Source organism: Cavia porcellus, unplaced genomic scaffold, assembly GCF_034190915.1.
Source record: "Cavia porcellus strain 051 isolate PalLab524CR breed Dunkin Hartley unplaced genomic scaffold, mCavPor4.1 scaffold_13, whole genome shotgun sequence".
Classification (NCBI taxonomy): domain Eukaryota; kingdom Metazoa; phylum Chordata; class Mammalia; order Rodentia; family Caviidae; genus Cavia; species Cavia porcellus.
In genome coordinates, this window is record NW_026947496.1 from 22388904 (window position 1) to 22413063 (window position 24160).

Sequence of the window (24160 nt, forward strand, 5' to 3'; positions counted from 1 at the left end):
TCATTACACTGGTTAATTTTTGTATGTTATACCATCCTTTAATCATTGGGATATAGTCAACTTGGTCATTATGTTTGAACTTTTCAATGATTTGTTGAATTATATTTCTAAGAAGAAATATCTTACTGAGAAGTATTGATGTTAATCTTTCTCTCCAGTTCTGACAAAATTCAGTGGTAAATCCCATGGTTCCTGGGCTTTTCTTTGTTGGTAGAGTTTTTATTATTGATTCAATTATATTGTGTGATATTCATTTGTTCAGTGTTTTTATGTCTTCTTGATTCAATTTTGGTAAGTCATATGTGTCTAAAATGTGTCCAGTTTTTATGTATTCTCTAATTTATTGGAATATAAATTTTCAGAATACTCTCTCATAATTCTCTGGCTTTCAGTGATGTCTTATAATTTGGCCTTTTTCATTTCTATTTTTATTGATGTAGGTTTCCTGTCTTTTGGTAAGTTTGACAAAGGGTTTATCAATTTTATTTATCCAAAAATACTGAGTACTTTACAAATTTGAGTCATGGTTTATGTCTGTGGCCCCCAAGCCTCATGGAATTATGGCTGTGACCAAATCAAGTATTTGTGATTGGCTCATTGTCTAGTGCTTGGACTGGTGGTGTGAGTGTTTCACCTGCCCAGGGGTGGAGCCAGGATATGATGTAAAGGCAGGAAGGAGGTGTGTTGTTCTCTCTTTCTGGTTCATGCCTTGCTGTTTTCAGTGGCCATGCGTGGCTGCCGCACCATGCCATGCTGCTTCAGAGCCAACTGAGTGTGGACTGAAACCTCCAAGAACTGTAAGAAATAAACCTTTCCTTCCCTAACTTTTGGCATCAGGAATTTTGTCTCAACAAAAAGTAACTAAGATAAGTGACATCCTTGTGCAGGGCCCAGGCTAATCTCTGTATTGTTCCGATTTTAGTATGTGTGTTGCCCAGTGAGCACTCTCATTTGGTTCTGTGCAGCAGGGAGGTAACTGTGATGTTTCAGCTTAGCTGTCAACTTGGTTGGCTTGAGGGACACTTAGAAGATTCACAAAGCACACTTCTGAGTGTGCCTGAGTGGGTCCCTGAGGCCTGACCTTGGGGTCTATATCTGGTTCCTCACACCACTTCCTCTCTGGCACTGCTTCCTGGCTGCCACGAATGAAGCATCTTTGATCCACCAACACCTTCTGCCATGATGGTCCTGCCTGGGAGACAGCTGAACTAAATCCTGTGAAACTGTGAACGAAACCAAACCAAACTAAACTTCCTTCTTTAAGTCAAGGTTTTGGGTATTTTGTCCAACAATGGGACAAAAGCTACCTAATACAGTACCACCTGTACAACCCATATTCTGAGTGGGAGGCAGGTTGAATTTTGCTGAGTATGTGTATGGCTAAAAGAGGTAGAAACAACTCCAACACTGAGTAGAAAGTTAGGAAATTTATAAGTGTGGATGCATAGAAAGAAATGAGAGACAACTGATATTTTAGGTTCTTTCTTTTTTGCACAGGTTGCAGTCTTAAAATTGAGATTATATAAACCTGGTCAAAAACTGCAACATTCCAAAATCTTGTAGATATTAAATAAAAAGTTGTCCTTAAAAAAAGTGTGGATGCTGAGCGGTGCAGAGGGAAGGAGAGGGCATAGCAGGTATAACTTACACAGTGTGGTCAGTTGGCATAGACCAGGGAGACCCACAATTTCTTAAATTTGAACATTAGAGATTATTTTCCATCAGACAAAATGTTTTTTCACCACAATTCTCACTTAAAATATAGAAGTTTCTGGAAGGGATAGTATGTTAAGGCATCTTTCCTTTTTCCCATTCATTTCCTGACTCATGCCTGGGCACGAGTGTTGGCACACATTTGAAAAAAGATGAAATCAGGATATGGAAGAAGAGAGGGGCTTTGGAAACTTTTTCATAGTACCATTTTTGCTTAGGCTTTATTGCTGAGAGGAGAGGGAATTGGTGCCTCAGGGTGTCTGCCTGAGATTGGAAGTGAGTCAGGGATGATATGTTAATTGGGCAAGCAGAGAGGGCAAATCCTGAGGATCCAGAGCTGAATAACGTGTCTGTTCCCTCCCTGAATGCTGGGCAGCATGTTGGTCAAACACACGGGAAACACCGCATTTCCTGGCAGGGCAGCTCAGGCAGGGAAGAGGTTTTTCCCTCCCCAGTGTGTGTAGGAGCTCTGATCCCAGGGAGAAACTTGGGTTAATGGTCATTAATGAATAACTTGTCCCAGTTTACAAAACTTTTGAAATACTCGGTGGCTTTTGGTTCTTTTGCATTCCTGTCAGGGAGCAAGTTGCCTTTCTGACCGTAAGTAGATGAGGAAAGGTCGGTTCAAAGTTGCTTAAGGTTACCTAGCTGGGGAGTCAGGAACTTCCTCCTAGCTGCTTGGCTCTCTCCTGGCATTGGGTCAGACTGTTGACAGGAATAATGGTGGGCACTGATCTTGTCAGAGTATCAGTTTATTTTCATTTCCCCCACCCTTTTCTGAGCAAGTGACACCTATGTGGCAAATCTGAGGCAGTGTATGTGAAATACTGACTCCTGAGGAGAAAGAAGATATTGTTCACCAAGCGGTCTTGGGTGATTACACTGATTTGACAGTGTCTGGTGCCATCTGCTGCTTCCTTTAAATACTAGCAGATGGCTGGTTCTTGGCCTAGGAAGTTGATGGTTGTTGCTGAGTGAATTTTTGGGGGGAGATGGTAAGTTTTCACAAACTGGGACTTGTAGGTCATTGTACATATTTGGGGAGGATTGAGAATATTTTTCTTTATGAATCATCTTTATTCACAGATCCTTTAGGGTTGGAAGGAAAGAACAGATATGCAAATTCATACCATGCTATATTACTGATTACACCCACAAATAGTTACACATTAAGAAGGCTACAGAGAAAGGACAGTAATTAATTCCTTGTATGAGACACTGGCCACTGGAGGGTAGGCACCAAGGTAATCAATGTCATTAGCCCTGTGAATGCCTCCACATAGGAGACAACGATAAATACGTGCTAACCCATCATCGATGGTATAGACTCAGGTGCACTGACATCTGGAGGAGGAAAGTGTGCACCTCCTGGCTTGCAGGTTTCTCAGTGTTTCGATTCTTTCTTCCACAGATGCAGGGACCCTAAGCAGGATGGGGTGGATCTTTAAGAGTCAAATACAAACCTGGTCCTTCCCTGGGGACAAGATTGGATTTTGTTTCTAAAATTAATAAATAAAACATAAAAGATAGCTAAGTAGTATGAAAAGATGGAAGCATTTACAGCATAAAGTGGACAGTATGTTAAGGAATCCATTTATTGGTCCCAATTTTAATATCCAGAATTAGGGCCAGAGACAGGCATTCTTGTTGAGGGGTGTGTAGGATTAGGTCCTTATTTTAGAACTACTGTCACGGAGTGAATTCTTGAGCTCCATCTCTTGTTGCTAAGGGGTGTTGGAAAACAAAAGTTTTCTCATCAGACAGTTTAGTTATATCTCTGGGTAACTCTATATGTAAAGCATCTCCAAATCTCTCTGGGTGTGAATCTCATCTAGCTGCAGTTAGGGTGTGTCACCACATCTGCTAATGTTCTGTCTGTCACACAGAAGGATGTGAGCTTTGACCCCTTCTGTAAAGAAACAAGGCTCAGTCTAATGAGGCAGAATCTACAAGCCAAAAACAAAAATAAGATAGCTTTGTTTCTTTCTTATTTTATTTTTATTCTTAGTTTTAGCAATAGAGAAATGTATAACAGTTTATGTGGGTACTTTTGTGTAACTATTTAAAGCAAACTGTAGTTAATTGTTTGGCAAAGCAAAAAATCTTTGAAAAGTAAATAATCATCACAGTTCACTGATAATCTGAGAGCTAGCTGTTAGCTAACTGATGATCTGTGCTCCTTAAAGATATCTGTTGTTAAGTATGTTATACATTTAAGGAACTACAGAAGTACGTTTAATGTTTGACAGAAATAGACTGGGTATGGCTGGGGTGTAGTTCAAATGGTACTATGTGTGCTGATTATGCCTGAGGCCTTGGGTTGATACTCTGAGCACACACCCATGTATATGTGTACCCACCCACACAGATATACACACCAATTTACAGATTAATCTTTAGTGTGAGAGAAAAATGCATGTTCCTTATTTGCAAAATTATAAATCATGAGTAAACTTCCAGATCAACCCTCCATTGAATTCATGACTCCATCCATTGAATTCATGATATAGATGAAATAACAAAATTTGTAACTGAGGTGAATAAGAATGTTGATATAATATTCAAAATTACAAGTGAGACAAAAAAATTCAATAGAAACATATTTTTATTTAGATTAAGATGTTTGAGGAAATGCAGTGTTAGGGGAATACAAAGAAGAGACTACTTTTTAAACTATGAAAGACATCAAGAATTCGAGCTCATGGTTGCCCTGGCTCTTGAGTGTGTTCACTGTAACAATGTAGAGCTTTCCTGTGCCAGAGTAGATATACTGGTTTTATTTATCAACTGATAGAACTGTGGGGGACCGGCGGTGGCTAAAAAGATAAGAAGTATGAAATATAAATAACCTTTATTTTGAGAATGCAGGGAGAGACACCACCGATCTCCTGGGGCACTGCATCTCCACCCCGGGGTCAGCGATCTCTCTGTGGAACACGTGGAGTGAGGCACATGAGTAGCCTCGGTTTGGGGTGGAACCTAAGGGGGCATTAGGGATGCACAGGTAGCCCATTGGTCTTTGTTTGGTGCCAGAGGTAGATTCCTAGGGGAGGGGGAGATAGGAGCTCCTTGACTTTACCAGCTACAGTGTCCTGTCTGGGCCAAAACCCTTTCATATCCTGTCTTATGATTATTATTATGAAAAAGGGGAAAGATTTCTCTCTTTAACTGCTTCCTGCTGTCAGAGGGCACTGTACTGGGGTCTAGGGGAGTTGACGGGATGATGGTTGATGCTAAGGTAGAAGCTGGTGCCAGGTGTTTTAGCCAGGACAACTTCACTGGTGAATGCACGTATGTTAGACTGGAAAAACAAAGAGACAAGATGTTATGAGGAGACATGGCACTGTCATATTTAAGGATCCAGGTGAGGTAGAAGGAAAGGTGCCTTTGATTTAGACATGTCATTACATCAGGACCATGTTGAGGCAGAAACATTTGCATGGTAATGTAGAATTCTGAAAAATAAATGTGAGGTTAGGAAGAGTGAAGTTATGGGAGGTGATTACTCCCCCATCTGAAAGCATAAAAGTTAAAAGGGTAAGTAGGTAAGGCTTGTCTCTGGTATGCATGATGTTGGAGTCTGTAGGCAATACTGTTAAGAGTCCTGCTGTAAAAGAATAAGAAATTAGAAACCAAATTGGATAACAAAATATGACACCCTGTGAGTCATGGCCGTGAGGCCTTGGTAAGGCAGAGATGAGTAGGAAAAGGATGGTCAGATCTAGGGCCTGAGGGATGTGAAACCAGAATGGCAGTCTAGCAACTTTGATTTCTGTTGAGGTTGCCAAGAATATCAGGTATGGGTCACTATAACCTGGTTGTAGTCCTTGGAATGATTTGCTGTAACAGAACTTTAGCAAGTATATCAGCAGTTTTCCTGGTTGTGGGAAAGGCTTTTATGTATCCTTAAAAAGTATAAACAAAGTGAGAAGACAAAATGTATCTATCAGCCTTGACCAGGGCTGCCTGAGAAACTGGTAAATAAGAAAGGAAGGGGGGTGGTCTTATATCACTGAGGAGAGGTTTACTAGCAATAACAGGTGTAAGCTGTTGAGGCCTCAGTGTGTCTAAGTCAGCCTGTATAAAAAGGGAATAAAAGCATTTTAAGATTTAGGACTGGGACCTGCACAAAATAGGCCCTGTTTGTAAATGGCATAGGTTGACCATCAATACCCCATCATAGAGATTGAGGACTTACTATAGCAGCCTGAAAACTCAGGAAGAACTCTGTACATACGGTCTCTATGTCCATAAATGTAGAGAATGTCTTACCTGAGAGTTTTAGTGTGACTTGGACTCTGAGATGGACACCCACAAAGGGGGATGCTGGCCCTAAGCCCCCTCAGTCTTCGGCAGCAATTTTCTGTTGGCAACGAATCTGGCAGTGTTGGCATTTCCTGTGAGGGCTAGAAGTTAGGATGGCTTACCCACTCTCTGGTGGCTAGGACAGTCCACCAGCCCTGGAGTAAGGTCTCAAAAAATGCCAGAATGGGGCACTCTCTTGCCTAATGTCTTCTGCTGCATTTGAGCATGGCCCATGGGGGGGCCAGGCAGCTCCACCTTGTGTAGGTTCACCTGTCTCAGAACTCCAAGTGTCATAAGTGTTATTTTTGTTGTTGAAAATATGAAAAGCCATATTAAGGTCTCTGTGGAGTTTGAAGGTCAAGTTTTGCCTTTTTGTTTGGGATTTGGACTATAGTAGAATTAAGTAAGTATGCAGGAGTTTAATACTGGCATTTCAGATCAGAGAGCAGGCTTTATCTGGATGGCACACCACTTTTTTCTAGGGTGCCACATGGAATTAACAAAAAAGGCTTTGGTCTGCCCAAAAAAGGCTTTATTCTGCCCTCCCCCCTTTGGAGTATAATCTCGTTTTAATGGAAGCATTTTGCAGTAAAGGTTTACCAATCTTATGAATAAATCTATCAAAACTGATCTAATACTGTCAAATTCTGAACACATTTAATTATTTTTAAACCTGTTATTTGCAGTACTATGAACCAAAACAAATAAAGTTTACATCCTCTTGAGCTTTCTATAACTTTCTATATTCCCTCAAGTAAAATTTACATCCTCTTGAGCTTTCTACAATTTATATCCTCTCGAGCCAACATTAAAACTTTTAACAAAACCCTTGTCTTGGAACAGAGCTAGTGGTTTTCAGCAAAAAGAATTTATAACATTAGTTGTTAAATAGGAGATCGGCGACAACACAGTACAATACAGGCAATAAGCCCAACATAAAACATTAGCGGTGGTCTACAGCAAAAGGAATTGATAAATATCTCTTAATTTTAGTCTTTAAAACAGGAGATTAGTGAAGGCTTTGATTGATAAACAAGGCTGGTAAAATTAGGAAGTGGCCACTAACCTTGATTAAATGGTTTAAGAATTGTAATAAACAAAAATAGCATCTCTTGAGTGGAGCTGAATTGTAAAAAACGCATGTCTGAGCGGAGCTGCCGAGCTGCTGTTTTGAGGCGTGCCGGCAAAGCACACCCAGCGTGGGGGTGGGGTGAGCGTCCAGACATAGTGCTCAGGGGCGGGCTGGGTTGCCCCTAGAAATGTGCAATGCGGCGGCGACGATGACGGCACACAGTGGAGGGAGGGGCTGGGATGGCACATGGGGCAGGGGTGGCAGTGGTGCGGCATTGGGAGGTGGAGTTGGGACACAGCGTGAAACTGGAAACTTACACGCTGGGACCCTGTCCGCCGGGCACCATGCGAACTTGGGACTGCGTGGGACGTGTGGATTAGGGTGTGGTGTTAAAGCCAAACGTGTGTGGACCTGGCCGCATGAGAGTCAAGACATCTCGCGTGGAGTTGGGAGGCGGCGTGAGAGCCCAAAACGCCCCAAAGCAGTCCCGTGCATATCTCTGAACACTTTCTAGGCTCATTTCTCATCTCAGCAGGGAATGGGTTGGTGCACACAGGAAACAAAGGGATGCTGGCAGCTTGGCAGGGGATGGGGGGGAAGCGACGAGGAGACAAAGGGACGGGGACGCTGGTGGGAAAGGACACATTCCCAAAACAAAGGCTTAAAGATAGAGAGTTTTGTAAGCTTGTCGGCAGTGTGATAAGCCATAGATAGGTATGGTTTCAGGGCGGGGGGACAGGAAGTGGTCCCTGAGATAAAATCTGGTGTGGGGTCTAGCCCACAGAGTTAGAACCAGATGAGGCAACGGACCGTGGTCTGTCAAGATTAAAGCCGTCGAGATCTGGGGTGCCCTCACTGGCCTCTCTGCGTGTCTGGAGGACTCTGGATTTCTGCGCCCAGACTGCTGGAGTTCCCTCAGGCTTCCAGGTGCAGTGAAGGGGAGAGGTGGGTTTGAGGCTTCCACATCAGCCTCCCCATTCCCGGCTTCATTTGGAGACCTGCTGAGCTCCCGATAGGTGGGCTGGCCCACACTACCAGCCTAGCCCAGCCTGTTTAGCTGCCGCGCCTGGCCATAGGTCTGCAGAGGAGGAGCTGGGCAGATCTGGGGTGCCCTCACTGGCCTCTCTGCGTGTCTGGAGGACTCTGGATTTCTGCGCCCAGACTGCTGGAGTTCCCTCAGGCTTCCAGGTACAGTGAAGGAGAGAGGTGGGTTTGAGGCTTCCACATCAGCCTCCCCATTCCGGCTTCATTTGGAGACCTGCTGAGCTCCCGATAGGTGGGCTGGCCCACACTACCAGCCTAGCCCAGCCTGTTTAGCTGCCGCGCCTGGCCATAGGTCTGCAGAGGAGGAGCTGGGCAGATCTGGGGTGCCCTCACCGGCCTCTCTGCGTGTCTGGAGGACTGTGGATATCTCTGCAACCAGGGAGGGTCCACAGGTTCCTGAAGCACTGTGGCCTGTGGTGAGTACCCTAACCCGGCTGCGATTGAAGAACTGTGGGGCTTCCAAGGGGCAGGTGGGCGCACAGTGTCCCTGAGGCCCAGCTTGTCTGGAACTGCGGAGTTCTGAGCAGGCAGAGGAGGGCCACTGGTTCTGTAGGCCTAATGGCTTGGAGTAGCGCGGCGCCAGAGTCCCAGTAGCTCCAAACATAGAAGGGAATTTTCAACAGATCCTGAGGAAGCTTTCAAATAACACTTGAAACACAGAAATATAGGAAAATGACAAAACAAAAGACCAAATTACAACCTCAAACCTCCAGCCCATCTCAAGAAACCCTAGGAGCGATGTATATAGAAGAAAATATATCCCATTCACCTCATATATCGGACACAATAGCCACTGAAATTGACAAGCAACTCCAGGAAGCTTTAAAGAAATTCAAACTCGAAATAATCTCCCAGATAAAAGAAGAAATGATAAAAGAAATGAAAGAGATTCTAAATATATCTAAAGAAAACACAGATAAAAAATTGGAGGAACTAAACAAAAAGATAGAATCCCTAGACGAGCAATATAAGAAACAAACAGAATACATAATGCAGATGCACAGAGATATACAGGAAATAAAAAACTCCACTGAAAGTTGTAAAAACCGCCTTAATGAAAGTGAAGATAGAATTTCAGACCTTGAAGACAGGATTGCAGCTAGTGAACAGGAAAGGAAAGATCTTTTGAAAATAACAAAGAACCAGGAAACAACAATTCAACAACTGCAAGACGATGCAAAGAAGAATAACATAAGAATGATAGGGATTAATGAAAGAGAGGGAGACAACATGAAGGATGTCAGGAGGATATTTAGAGAAGTAATAGCTGAAAATTTCCCAAGCATGAGATCAGAAACTGACATCAGGATCAGTGAAGCATATAGAACTCCAAACAGTCATAACCAAAATAAAACTACACCCAGACATATAATAGTCACCATCCCAGAAATCCAACACAAGAATAGATTATTAAAAGCTGTCAGAGAGAAAAGACAAATCACTTATAAAGGAAAACCTATCAGAATCACAGCAGACTTCTCAGCACAAACGATAAAGTCAAGAAGAGCATGTAGTGAAGTATTCCAGATCCTAAAGCAAAATGATTTCCAACCAAGACTGATATATCCTGCAAAACTATCATTCAAAATAGATGGTGCAATACGATACTTCCATGACAAAGAACAGCTGAAGAACTTCATGAACACCAAACCAAACCTGCAAAAAATATTGAAAGACAGTTTAGATACACAAAGGAAAATCCACTAAGCAAAGCAAATAATTAAACAGAACCGAAAGATAAAGATGCAACAGCAGAGAGATAACATTCCTACAATTAACCAGCATTTAACAGTAATAACCATTAATGTAAATGGTCTCAATGCACCAATCAAAAGAAACAGACTAGCAGAATGGATCAAGAAACAAAATCCAACCATATGCTGTTTACAGGAAACCCATCTAACCCAGAAAGATACTCATAGACTGAAAGTCAAAGGATGGAAAACAATTCTTCATGCAGCAGGAATCCAAAAAAAGGCAGGAGTAGCCATTCTGTTTGCAGACAACATGAACTTTAAACCAACAATGACCATAAAGGACAAAGAAGGTCACTACATACTCGTAAGGGGAAAACTCCAAGAGGAAGAGATAACTATCTTAAATATATACGCACCAAACTCCAGAGCACCCAGTTATATAAAACAATTATTAACAGAAATGAAAACTCAAATTATCAGTAACACAATTGTAACAGGAGACCTTAATACGCCACTGACACCAAGGGACAGATCAACCAGACAGAAAATGAGCAAAGAAATAACAGAACTGAATCACACCTGTGAACAAATGGGTTTGATAGACATATACAGAATGTTCCACCCAACAACATCAGAATACACATTCTTCTCAGCAGTACATGGATCATTTTCTAAAATAGACCATATATTAGCTCACAGAACATATTTAAGCAAATGCAAAAGAGTTGAAATCATCCTTTGCATATTATCGGATCATAGCGCTCTGAAATTAGAAATTAATGACAAAGGATACTGCAAAAATTCCGCAAACATATGGAAACTAAATAACACACTCTTGAGTAATCAGTGGGTCACAGAAGAAATTAAAGAAGAAATTAAACAATACCTAAAAGAAAATGAAAATGCAGATACAACTTACCGGAATCTGTGGGATGCAATGAAAGCCGTTCTGAGAGGAAAATTTATTGCACTGAGTTCCCACATCAGGAAAACAGAACGAATACAAATAAATAACTTGATGCTACACCTCAAACAGCTAGAAAAAGAAGAGCAAGTCAAGCCCAAATCCAAAAAAAGAGAGGAAATTATAAAAATCAGAGCAGAAATCAATGCAATAGAGACTAAGAAAACAATCCAAAGAATCAACGAATCAAAGAGTTGGTTCTTTGAAAGAATAAATAAAATCGATAAGCCCCTAGCCAACCTTATTAAAAAAAGGAAAGAAAAAGCTCAAATTCATGCAATAAGAAATGAAAAAGGAGAAATCACTACAGACCCAATAGAAATACAGAGGATCATCAACACCTATTTCGAAAACCTCTACTCTCAAAAGTTTGATAACACAGAAGAAATAGACAGATTCTTAGAAGCATATGAAGTACCAAAGCTAGATCAAGAGGATATAAAACTGTTGAATAACCCAATCTCTGCTAATGAAATTGAGAATGTAATTGGGTCCTTGCCCACCAAGAAGAGCCCAGGCCCAGATGGATTCACTGCAGAATTCTACAAGAAATATAAAGAAGACCTAATGCCGACACTCCTCAAACTATTCAATGAAATTGAAAGGGAAGCAATCCTTCCTAAGTCATTCCTGGAAGCAAATATTACTCTAGTACCAAAACCTGAGAAAGACCCAACTATAAAAGAGAACTATAGACCGATCTCCCTAATGAACACAGATGCAAAAATCCTCAATAAAATATTGGCAAATAGGATCCAGCAAATCATCAAGAAGATTATACACCATGACCAGGTGGGATTCATCCCAGGAATGCAAGGATGGTTCAACATACGCAAATCAATAAATGTAATCCACCATATCAATAAAGCCAAAAATAAGAATCACATGATCATCTCTATAGATGCAGAAAAAGCCTTTGATAAGGTCCAACACTTATTCATGATAAGAACTTTACAGAAAATTGGAATAAATGGTCTTTACCTCAATATAATAAAGGCCATTTATGACAAACCAACAGCCAGCATCATACTAAATGGCCAAAAATTGAAAGCCTTTACTTTAAAGTCGGGTACAAGACAAGGATGTCCTTTATCACCACTCCTATTTAATATAGTACTGGAAGTACTAGCCAGAGCAATTAGGCAAGAAAGAGAAATAAAAGGGGTAAAGATAAGAAAAGAAGTTAAATTATCATTGTTTGCAGATGACATGATACTCTACATAGAAGACCCCCTAAACTCCATTGAAATACTCTTAGATACAATAAATAAATTCAGTAATGTGGCTGGATACAAAATCAATACTCAGAAATCAATAGCATTCCTATACACGAACAACAAAATTACAGAGAGGGAAATAAGAGAAACTGGACTATTCACATTAGCAAGCAAAAAAATGAAATATTTAGGAATTACTCTTACGAAAGAAGTGAAAGACTTATACAGTGAAAATTATAATACACTGAAAAAGGAAATTGAAGATGATCTCAGAAAATGGAAAGACATCCCTTGCTCATGGATAGGAAGAACAAACATTGTGAAAATGGCCATTCTCCCAAAACTGTTATACAGATTCAATGCAATCCCAATAGAAATACCATCAACATACCTTATAGATCTAGAGAAATCACTCCTAAATTTCATCTGGAACCAGAAGAGACCTAGAATCGCAAAGGCAATTCTAAGCAGCAAAGACAAAGCAGGAGGCATCACAATCCCTGACTTGAAGTTATACTACAAAGCAACAGTAGTAAAATCAACATGGTATTGGAATCAAAACAGAGCTGAAGATCAGTGGAATAGATTAGAAGATACAACCACAACTACGAACATACTCAACCACCTTATTTTTGATAAAGGAGCCAAGCAGGTTCACTGGAAGAATGACAGTCTCTTTAATAAATGGTGCTGGAAAAACTGGCTCTCCATTTGCCGAAAACTAAAACTAGACCCATGTCTATCACCATGTACTAAATTAAAATCTAAATGGGTCAAAGATCTGAATATTAAAACAGAAACACTAAATCTATTGGAAGACAAAATAGGTAGAAACCTTGGAGACATAGGAGTAGGTAAAGAATTCATGAACAGGACTCAAACCGCACGGGAAATACTTCCCAGAATCAATAACTGGGACCACTTCTTATTAAAAAGTTTCTGCATGTCAAAAGAAATCTCCAGCATAGTGAAAAGAAAACCCACAAACTGGGAAAAGATTTTAGTGAACTCTCTCTCAGACAAGGGCCTCTTGTCTAAAACATACAAAGAATTAAAGAAACTCAGACCTCCGAAATTCAAAGATCCAATCCAAAAATGGGCATCTGAGATGAATATGCAATTCTCAGATGAAGAAATGCAAATGGCAAATAAATACATGAAAAAATGCTCATCATCATTGGTCATTAGAGAAATGCAAATTAAAACCACACTGAGATACCATCTCACTCCTGAAAGAATGGCCAGGATCAAGAAAACCGACAACAAATGCTGGAGAGGCTGTGGGGAAAAAGGAACTCTCCTGCACTGCTGGTGGGAGTGTAGACTGGTACAGCCTTTGTGGAGATCTGTCTGGAGATTTCTCAAAAAGTTGGGACTGGAAATCCCATTTATTCCAGCTATTCCACTTCTAGGCATATTCCCAGAAGAACTGAAAGCATCATACCACAGTGATTTATGTGCACCTATGTTTATAGCAGCACAATTTGTAATCGCCAGATCTTGGAAACAACCCAAGTGCCCATCAACTGAGGAATGGATAAAAAAGTTGTGGTATTTCTATACAATGGAGTATTATTCAGCTATAAAGAAGGATCACATTGAGATATTTATCAATAAATGGGCGCAGCTTGAGACCATACTCATAAGTGAAATAAATCAATCTCGCATGTGTGAATACCGAATAGTTTCCCTAATGTAAGTAATGATTCAAATATATAAAAATATGTGGTAATCATGATTCCCCATTAGGTGGCCTTGAAGCCTTATAAAGTTTTCACTCATTAATTAGAAAGGCTTTATTCTGGGCTTCTTGATATGAAAATATTTGAAGCTAGAGTATATGAAGTTTTACCCAAATATTTCAAGGAAAAAGACACTATGGTAACTACTATTAAGTCAGGTTATAAGGTGGTGAAGTACTAGGTTATTGAAACAGTCATGCTGTGACTTCTATTGTTATATTATTATGTCCTGTTTTATTTCAATCTCCCCCTTATTGTTTCAAAAAAATTATTTAGTCATTTCTTATGTTTGTCTTAATTAAAGAAAAAATTCAAAAAAATTAGGATATATAAATAGTAACTCTTTTCGATTTCCTATTAACTTGTTTTGAAGTCCTGTAGTACTCCCACGATCTTGTTTTGACTGATTAGACTCTGTTCCATTCTATATGATAGTATCAAGTTTGAAGACATAGGCAACTACTTTGAAGACAATAAGATTCACTAAGATACCCATTCTGGTTTGACTATTGTCTTCTTTGGAAGTCCTGTAATGTTTACAATGCCTAAGTTTTATTGGTCTTGTTCTCTACTGTTTTGTCCAACTTTATAATATCTAATAAGATAGACAATTCTTTTTAAGGAAACAAGGGACAACGTTGATAACCATTGTTGATAAACTTGTACTCTGTTCTACACCATGTGCTATGTCTATCCTTGGTATTGACTGACAGCTTTGTTTTGCCATATTTGACTGTATTCTTCCCCCCCCAAAGAAAGTAATAAGCACTAAGGAGTAATAAAATCCAAGATGTGTAAATTTTGTTGTAAAAAAGAGAGGGAAAAAAAAAAAGAAAAAGAGCTCTAACTGATATAACAGCAAGTGTGTTTGGGGGTGTTAAATAGCTGACTTTATCAATATTTTTGGAACATTGAACACAGCTGTTTGCAGTCTCCCTGTTTGAATGTCCACCTTGTGTTCTTTGATACTGTGATTTGAGGAACTATTTTCAAGAAAATAGTGTGTAATCTACTAGCAGGTAATTTCTTACTGTTATGGTTTTTTGTTTTGTTTTGTTTTGTAGTTCTGTATTGCGTGTACCCTTACGCCGCTTTGGTTTGTTTTGTGTTTTTCTCTTTTTCCTCTTAAATTAAAAAAAAAAAAAAAAGATTAAAGCCGTCACTTTGCACTCCAGACCAATTGGTTGGTTATATGGCTCTAAAACTCCTAATAATTGGCCATCACCAATATTATGAGTGGACTTTACGTGGGTTAAGTAACAGCTCTGCCGTGAGAACTTAAAAAGCTCTGAAGAATGTGAGGGTCTCTCAGTGTGGGTGGTCCAGAGTGGACACAGGTTGCCCAGAAAGACCCTACCCTGGGCTGTCTTAAGTATGTGGGAGTGTCATGAACCCATGCAAAGGGGGAGAAAACCCACCTGGGGCCTGGCCCAGTGGCAATCTCTGGGGGGTTGCTCACCTGTGGTAAATTGGGTTGGTATTGTTTGCAAACCGGCAGTGACAAGCTTACAGCTTCTGAGTGTAGAGTGAGGAATTAATGCAGGATGCAGTCCAGTCCTGGTCCTGAATCGCATAGGACTTAAACTGGGAACCAGCCCCAGGAGTCTCTCATCTGTCATTCCTGGTCATGGAACCATATGATAGAACTGTGGGGGACCGGCGGCAGTGGCTGAAAAGATAAGAAGTATGAAATATAAATGACCTTTATCTTGAGAATGTGGGGAGAGACACCCCCGATCCCCTGGGGCATGGCATCTCCACCCCGGGGTCGGTGATCTCTCCATGGAACACGTGGAGTGAAGCACATAAGTAGCCTCAGGTTGGGGTGGAACCTAAGGGGGCATTAGGGATGCACAGGTAGCCCATTGGTCTTTGTTTGGCACCAGAGATAGATTCCTAGGGGAGGGGGAGATAGGAGCTCCTTGGCTTTACTGGCTACAGTGTCCTGTCTAGGCCAAAACCCTTTCATCAACCAGGCCATTTCTCCTGTTGGAATTGAAACAAACATAGAAGAGATTTTTTCAGTTTTTTCAAACATGAAGAGATTTTTTTCCCCCTGTGCGTAGTGAGCTAAGATATGGAAGATAAAGATGGATTAATAGAAAAATATTGTATGGGTAAAAAGAGATAACCTGGCCTGTAAATAGATTACTGGCTTGTAAGTAGAGAAGTTAAGAGAATCAACTCATGAGAGTTTGCACAATTTCCCTGACTCCCAAATGAAGAGAATATGCACACACCAGGGACACATTTTTGACTGGCAGCTACATATGGTAAAAGGAGAATAGTATTTGTGTGTTCATTGACTTCTGAAAAATCATTCCCAAAGATTTTTGTGTTGTTTCTTTTCTCCATACACAACAAAGTGATATGAGGTCTAACCAAAAACATGGTGAATGTTTAGATTAAGAACATTGGAGCAAAAGACACATTGTCCTCAGTCCTCCTCAAAATAGTTCCTACTTCAAACACTTACTCCATTGTTCTTGCAACTACTTGAAAGTTCTGGAAGTTCTCTTTCCTGAATGTTTTAACTGTTCTGTTGTGGCTGCCTTGATGTCCTGAATCAAATCATTTACTTTTCATGGTCACTTTGACGTTGAGAAAGAGTCACAAGTCACATGATGCCAGATCCAGTGAATAAAGTGGGTGAGAATTCTCTGTCATATTTTTACATGAGAAGAAATGCTACAAACATTTTGAATCAATTGAGGACTTTGAGGTAGCCATGAAAAGACAAGTTCCAAACCTGCTTCAGAAAGTGTCAAACAATGCTAGCATAAGTGTGTTTGAAGTGAAGGGGTGCATTTTGAAGGAGATTAATGGCACTATGTTTTATAGTGCAATAAATCTCTAAAATTTTTAAAAAATATTTACCTCATTTTTTGATCACATTGCATGCAGTATATCTGGGAAAGAAATTTTACAGGAATGTTTTAAAATCAAAATTTATTTCCCCCACTTAGTCCCTTTTAGGGTTGCCATTTTTGAGTTGTCTATCACAGAGGCACCTAACCGGGGCTTCTGAGAGTGTCTTCCTGTATAGTTCCATGGCAGTAAAAGTTTTTGCACACAGGATGGTTTTTCATTTCTTTATGTGTTGAACAACCAGGCAGCTGTGAGTCATGAAATACACAGTGAGGCCACTGGGGAGATTATTGAGATGAAAATGCACCTGTTTATTTATTTACTTCAAGGTGGGATGAAGAAGTTTTGTTCAGTAAGGAAGTGGACCCTATAAGTGTGGTCCTGAGGAGAGCATTCTCAGTGTTACTTGGGAGCTGATTGTAAGTATGGTTCCAGGGTCCTACCCCAGGTGGATCAAAAACTCTGGGGCAGGACTTAGTAATCAGGGTTTTATAAGCCTTCCAGGTGACAATGAGGTGGGCTTGAGTTTGAGAACCACTGAGTAATGCATGCTTGAGGTCAGGAAACTACAGAAACAGGCTGGGGAGAAAAACCAGCTCAGTGCAAGTCTTCCAAAACACCTATATTGCTATGTGACAGAGGGAAATTTGAAGGGAACATTAAGGATAATCTTCCTCAGGGTAAGGAAATAAAACAGCAGGAAAGGATCATGTGCTTTCTGACGGCTGAGTATTACTTACGTGCAATGCTTGAGAATAGCACTGTTTCCAATTTTGGATTCTTTCCCCCTGATTTTGGAATATTTGCATAGTCATGATGGGATATCTTGGTGATCCACATGGAAAATTCTACACATGCAATTCATTTTTGTTTCATATATACCTTGTACACTTGGCCTGAAGGTAACTTTACACAATATATTTTAAGTGCATGAAGGTTTTTACCGTGACCTGTTACTTGGTCAGGTGTGTTCTCACTCAAAAAGTTGCACATTTTGGGCCATTTTAGACTTTGGATTTTCAAATTAGAGATGCTGAAAGTGTACAGATTTTTTTTGAAGAGTTGATGCTAAGAGGATTAATCAAGTGCATAGTACCTTATACCAAATTTCCATATCACAAAAGGTTGGACAAACCAAGAATTTTATTATAAGTTTGACACCAAAACTCATTTGTAGCAATACCTGATTGTAATTCACATAAGGCTGTTTTAACTCATTATATTTATTCCAGTTAGAATGATTATTCATTTTGTGTTTTGATACTATTAATGTATTTGGTCATGGGGTTTCGTTCTGGACTGTCTGGAGTTCTTGGTAGTGCACCATTTTTGCTTTCTAAAATTTTGAAAAATTGCCAGGAATACAGTTGATTGTGACCTGATTTGAAGAGAATAAAAAACACCTATGAAAGCAAAAATTTTTTTTGAAAAATTCTGAATTCTGAAGCATATTTATCTCAAGGATTTAATATGAATGACTATGGATCTGTCTATGTTTAAGAGATTCTGGTCATGATTCATTCTTCCCTCTTATTCTTGTCTGTAATGATCTAGTTCCACAATGTACAAGATTCTTAAGCCAAGCACTGACTTAGCCCTAAGGATAACAACATCAGGGTGTGATGTTTCCAAGAGCCATGGTCAGAGAAGAGAGTTCCACCTTCTGTTCACTCCTTCCCTGATTGCATATTACTTGCCTGCAAGGCCATAACTTGAACTTCTTTGAGCCCCAATGCTTTACAGAGTCTTGTGTGCTGACTGAATGGGAGAGACACTGAGATGAAGAGATGTAACCCAGTAGGTGCCAGCTGGCTCCAGTCTCTAGAATGTGGGGAGTAGTTTTCTACTATCATCAGGCCACTAAACTCTCAGAGCAAAGACTAACTACAAGTGAATGTAGCCATGATTCTCTTCCTCCTCTTTTTATTCCGATTTTATTAGTTTTTCTATAATAAGATCATGTGGCACCTAACAATGTTTTGTTAAACAGTTGTAGTCAGGGTGTCTTAGTTACTTTTTTACTCATCGCTGAGACAAAATACCTGATACCCAAAGTTGGAAAAGGAAAGGTTTATTTCTTACAGTTATTGGAGGTTTCAGTCCATACTCAGTTGGCTCCTGAGGTGGCATTCCAAGGTGGCATGGCGGGGCTGCAGTTCATGGCAGCTGCAAACAGTAAGCGGAAACCACCAAGAGAGAGAGAGAAAGACACGCCTTCTTCCAGCTATTACATTGTATGCTGGCTCCACCCCCACATGGGTGTAGCACAGACATCATCAATCCAAGCATTAGACAATGAATCAATCACAAATGCTCAATGCAAATGCATGAGGCCTGGGAGCCACCGACATAAACCATGACACGGTTTACAAGGGAATGTATTTAGTACAGGATACATAATTTATAGGATTATTATGTAATATTCACTCAAAAATCAAATGCAGAAGAGTGCAGGAGAGCTTTCCATGTACCCAAAGAATCCAGCTGAAGGCCTGGATCCTACATCAGTGTCTTGCATGAGTCCAGCTGAAGAACTGGAGCCCATGGCAATCTTTCATGTAAGTCTATATCAAGGATCTGCACTGGGAAGGCTCAAAGGTCAGTGGTGGAAGCTAGACCGTCTGCATCAACAGGGTGAAGGGGCTGTGCCAGTAGCTTGAGGAATCTGCACTGGAGACAGGAAATGATGCTTGAAGATAGAGCTCGCCTGAAGAGAACTGCAGTCACTCTCAATGACAGCAAGGACCTCAGCTCGTCAGAGGGTAACAGCTGAGTTCATATGCAGAAAACCAGAGTGACAAGCTTCTCCAGGACAATCAACAGCACACCATCTTCCCCAGTTCTCCTTTTATGCTGTTGGCAACAATCCTCAGGTGGGCCTGTACCATGCTGATTCAGTTCAGCTGGATTTTACACATTTACCATTAGTTAATCCACCACAGCAGTAGATAATTGGTGGAAACACGGTTTGACCCCAAGTACCTCTGACCAAAATGTTCTTAACAATCTCATGATAAAGCCCTGGCAGAGTCAGTGTGGTGACTGCTCCTTCTGAGCCAGGGTGTTCATGGATGAAGTTGCTGTGAATGTTGTTACAAATTTACACCTGAGTTCCTCTCTTCCAGTTGTCTTTGACAGGAGGGAGCATCCCTCCTCCAGGATAGCCTGCCTCCAGTTCCTGGATGATGAGAAAGTTCAAAGATCTGTCCTGCTGGGCACTGTGGTTCCCTTAGCTCCAGAACTTCTTAGGAGGCCTGAGGTCAGCATGTCCTTCTGTCGAGTGCTACACCCCTTGATCTTGAACTTTCCGGTGTCCCAGTGGTGCTTCTCAGAAAAGCTCTTTCATGCACACAAATCTTAGTCTCAAGAAGTTTAAGACATCCATAGTATCTTCCACAGAATCTTGCATAATGAAATTACAGTCTAATCTACAAGATAAATGAATGAATATCTAGGCACTTCTCAGGGGATGTTTAAATGGGACACATTGAACCCACACTTTCTTTGATATAAAGACCCAAAGGATATGAAGTAACTGTTTAAAGACCCTCTTTAAGGAGGTCATTGTATCAGCAAAGCTTTCCATACTAACTGATATAAAATTTTATCCCCCTCATTTTACTCAGTCTCTCTCAATTCTTCTTACTCTGCTTTATTTTCCTAATACCACCAAATCTTTTCTTCTTCTCTTTTTGTGTTGTTTACCCATTTCTCTTATCTTTCTGTTGTCTATTCTATCTCCTATCTATCTATCTATCTATCTATCTATCTATCTGTCTGTCTGTCTATGCATCTCAAAATCTTTATATCTCTCCTTGAAAATGTGTTTATCTCTTTCCCCCCATATTTAGGTCTAAATCTCTATCATCTCTATCTTTAAATCTTTATCTCTATCATTTATCTTCATCCACGGAGATTTAGGTATAGCTCTCTGGCACACACACACACACACACACACACACACACACACCCCTCCTGCTTTCAATAGTACACTAGCTCTAGAAGAGGAAGAATTTCTATTTTGTTTATTTTATCCACATTACCTACATCAGGCTTTGGCTCATATGGGGTGCTCATTAAGTGCTGTTTAGTGAAAGATAAAACAAGGTTAAATACTTACTAGAAGCAACAAAAAGGCAGCTCACAGAAAGAATGAACTGAATGCAGAGAACATTAGTAGCAACACTGCTAAGTTTACACACCCGCCTTGGAGCCCAGACAATAGCTGTGCCTTGCATTACATCCCGTCTTTCTTCCCTGGTAAGAGTGTACCCAGACCTTGATTCCTTAAACCTGTTCCAAAAAACAATATTGTGCCTACCAGTTTCAAGATGGGTGACCCTAGGTAACTCAACTGACATTTTCACTAAAAAATTCACTTAATTTTTTAGTCTGTAAAACAGGAATCCTGTGCGTCTTACTTGATGGCAATTACCTTACATAAAGTTCTTAGGATGATTGCATATGGAGTACATGTCAAGTACTGTTTCTTATTGACTGTGATATTTGCAGCCATACCAGGTCTGTGACCTATGGGAGGAAGCTGGTAGAGGTTTTATAGAAGGAATTGATGCCCTGGGCCACAGGTTGAACAGGATACTGCTTTAACTTCATTAACTCCAAATATGTGGCTTTAGGAGGTGATCTGAGTAGGGACCAACTTTATTTTCCCCACCAGAGCAGAGCTCACTCTTCGTTTTGATATAGAGTGTTTTTCCATGGAGATGTCTAAGTGGCTTTTCCATAGAGTGTTTTTCCATGGAGATGTCTAAGTGCAGGGTAGTGCAGTGTGCTGGCTGATGCTCTGGAACTGGATCTCTGGGTTCAATCTTGGCTGCATAAGTGCTAGCTATGACATTAGACAATTATGTAATTACTTTCTGCCTTGATTTCTGTAATATGGAGACAATTTTTAAGAAGGATTGTCTATTGTACACTGTGTTTTTAGATCTCATAGACACTTATTTAGACAAGCGTATAGACTGCTCATCACAATTGTCACATTACTGCCCATCTATTATAGCAAGATCTCTGGTCAGTAAGGCAAAATGGTACCAATTAGATTGTAAATAAGTGCACTAAGACTAGCTCATGAAGCCAGTGATGCAACCAACTAACATTAGCTTTTGCAGAGATGTATGGGAACTAGTCGGAGCTGTACACTGACAGGCCTTCCTGTAGTCGGTCAAGCTCTCTCATGGGATAGGTAGCCTGAATGGCCACCACCCTGACCCCACTTCCCATCAGAAAGTGGGGAGACTTGAGAATTCCCCCTCCTCAGTCATTTTCTCAGCCTGATGAGTTCCTCTAACACTTGCTGAAAATGTATTCTGTGAGCTCAGCAGTAAACTGTGATCCATAACTTTTACATACCAGGATGCCCAATCTTATGACGTGTCCAGCTCAATCATTCATGAAATCACTTTAGTTCTGGAGTAAGTATTTCATAGCATAGCAGACTGCCTTTAATTAACCTTCCTCAGGGGAGCTAATTGGTCAGTGTATGTTGACTAGGCACAATGCAATGGGTAGTTATGATGCTTCTAACTCAACTAATTCTTTTTCTTTTTATTTATTTTTTGTGTATTTTATAAATCTGTGCAAAGGGAGAAAGACTTAACACTATCATTGGCTTTGAGGTAAGCACACTGAACAGGACTTGCTTCAGAAGATCTCCCATTAGGACCAACTTTTTTGCCAGTGCCTGACAAGTGACCTTTTTTTTTTTTTTTTTTTTTTTTTTTTGCAAAAGAGAATAAAACAAAACAAAACAATAACTAAATAATGGAAATGATATTGGATTTCAAAAGCAAGACAGTAGGAAATCAACCATAGTTACTATAACGTACATTGTTATCATGTAAATAGATACTCAAGCCACCAGACACAGGCATACAAAGTCAGTCAAACAGCACAAACACTAAGTTGTTTCTTTACTTGCCATCATCTCTCACATATCAGGTGTGTGACTTCTAATTTCTTCTATGTCTATGTTTCCTAGACTTGTTCTAGGTGAAATATAGGCATAAAAAATTAATTAAACAATATAAGCACTAAGTTGTCTCTTTAGTTCAGTTGCTATCATTCAGAAATTTCAGGTGTGTAACTTCTGATTTCTTTTGAGTTTATGTCTCCTGGACTTGTTCTTTGTGGGTTTGGAGGTCTGAGATTGTACCTTGTTCCTATACCTTTACATTTTCCTATGTTCCTTCAAATCAGCCAGTTGCTGAGTCCCAGGTGTTTCCTGCATTGGCTACCCATTTGGTGGTACAGGGAATTGGGCTAGACACCTGGGTTCCTCTGATCCAAGGTTCCTGGGGCGGTTTAGGAAAGCAGCTCATCCATGTCCCTGCAGTGGCTGCAAAACCCCAGGGGCATGGCTTTCTCTTCTCTGGGCCGTTATAGCAGGCTCATGGAGGAGGCATGGCTTTTTTCCTCTGGGCCCACAGTGATGGCAGGCTCACCATGGGACCAGGCTTCTCCATGTCCATGGTGGCAGGTAAGTTGTTCCTTTATAATGAATTGACCATTACATTTCAAGGTTCTGAAGTAGACAACAGACTATAGAAAGATAGCAGTTTAGGCTCCTGCTTGAAACCAACAGCTTCAGAAAACTACTGGTCTGATTCGGGGCCATCTGACAGGTGACTGACTAGGTTGGCTGACCACATTTCAAGGAGAAAGTGGAAGAATATCTACACTTACTTGCAGAATTATGCTTTTATATTTTAAAGAAGACTAACTACCAGTCCTTAATGAAGCTCATGTTCTGATTTCTGCTTGGGCTAAGTGAACTTTATAAATAGTTTTGTAAGTTAAAATTGTGGAGATGAGAGGGAAGTAGGGAAGGATTCATTCCCTTAACTTTAGCACTTTGAAGTATGCAGCATTTTACTTGCCTGTTTTAGGAGACACACACAGGTGTGTGAAATGACTCATGGAGAGAGGAGGTTAACTTTTAACATGGATGCACCTTTGAAAAAGAAAAAAAAATTCATGTCTTCAAAATTTCAGTTTTAGTTCCTTTGAGGTCAGTGTGTCCTACCTCTCTTACACACATTAGGATGGTGCTGGTGTGTGGAAATACACAGAGTGTATGAAAGGATCCTGGGTCCTAACTTTTCATATTACAGGGTCTGCAGCTCTGTGTGTGAGTGTGTAGAATGAGGAAGCACACGTTCCCTCTGTCTAAGGGCTATCTGTCTTTCCTTGATGGGTCTGTTCCATAGCTTAGAACTCACTTCAAATATTTATTGATCCTGAGTTATTAAGTTTGTTGCAAAAGGTAGTGTCTTCTAAAAGTGATATTATCCCAAGAGGTAAAACCTTTTGTTATACATTTCAGACCTGTGGATCCCAGAGCACTGCTAGCTGTGTTAGAGCTTGAAACCTGCAGCTGCTATCCAGGTTGGACTGTCCTTATCATCCTTCAGTGACATCAAAATAGTACCTGAATGACAAGGATTCTAGTAACTTGATTGCTGCCCCCATCTTCCCCTGAATTTTGAGGGATAAACTATAAATAGTTGTTTTAGCAT

The 24160-nt window shown here is 40.4% G+C and overlaps 1 non-coding gene and 1 pseudogene across 1 annotated transcript; both read right to left on the reverse strand.

The window, feature by feature from the left end:
* Positions 1–849: 849 nt before the first annotated feature.
* Positions 850–945, reverse strand: LOC111756502 (U6 spliceosomal RNA; annotated as a pseudogene).
* Positions 946–23124: 22179 nt separating this feature from the next.
* Positions 23125–23259, reverse strand: LOC111756495 (small nucleolar RNA SNORA2/SNORA34 family). Its single transcript, XR_002790979.1, has one exon. It is a non-coding gene; the product is annotated as a small nucleolar RNA SNORA2/SNORA34 family (small nucleolar RNA).
* Positions 23260–24160: the final 901 nt, after the last annotated feature.